This window comes from Spermophilus citellus (genome assembly GCF_964194105.1).
Source record: "Spermophilus citellus genome assembly, chromosome: 1".
Lineage (NCBI taxonomy): Eukaryota > Metazoa > Chordata > Mammalia > Rodentia > Sciuridae > Spermophilus > Spermophilus citellus.
In genome coordinates, this window is record NC_138182.1 from 133120302 (window position 1) to 133121446 (window position 1145).

Here is a 1145-nt window from a genome sequence, read left to right on the forward strand (position 1 = left end):
CTTATTAAATATTTGTTGAATGAACATTGAACCTACTAACCTGTACCCTCAAATAACATTTATGTAATATTAGTGATAATTCTCTACATAGTGTGTTGGTATACCAAATACCTTTATGGATGAGCATCCCCACTTTGGAGAAAGACAGTGCAGGTGATAAAATTATTATTCTCCCTACTTTTCAGAAAGTGAAACACCATCTATGAGGTTAACTGACTTGTCTAAGACAATGGAACCAGCACTGGAATTTAAAGGCATATCTACATTAAAATTCTGACTGTAAACTTTGTATCACATACCAGCTGTTAAGCAGATGCTCCAGCAGACCAGTGAAATACTGGTAGCCTGTGGAAGAAAACAGGAAAGAAAGCAAAAAACAGGTCTCTGATGGTTTCTCTTTTCCTCCAGTGTATGCTTGCTACCTAAATAGGATCATTCTACTGTCCTGGTAACTGAGACCCTCCAGTAGGGATGACCATTCCCCAAGACTTGAGCTGAGCCACAGAGTTAATGAGGTCAGGGAAGCATCACTGGGAAGGAAAGAGAAGAGAGCTGGGACATAGAAGCTCCTATCCACACTATTATGTGTATGCACATTCACATCTGGGCAAAATCCACACCAAGGCATGCATACTTATCAATACAGGGAAAGAGCCACTGCACATTCACTAATGCCACATGCATACCAACATGTTTTCACACACACACTCATTCACATCTAAACATGCACCCAACACACAACCAGACCAGGTACACCCAGCATGAGGTACACTGCAGTCACACACCCCAGCCGCAGCCTTCAACCTGTGCGAGCAGATGTGTACACACGGTCCTTAGGCACACAAGCTGCTAAACACATGTGCTTGCCGATGTGTACACAGGGTCCTTATGCACACACACTGCTAAACACATACATATGCTTCATAATCACTCTAAAGCGCATGCATTTTCAGTACACAGGGAAACGTCCTCTTGCTATAAGTGGTCACGCTCCCACACATTCTCAGATACACAACGAGATAAATATCAGCACGCACTGGGCAGATGTCTATTGGGACACACGCACCTACGCTGTATTCACACCTTTGCAAACTCACGGAAAACAATCACCCTCGTGTACTAACCCTTCAAATACAGTGGCAAGT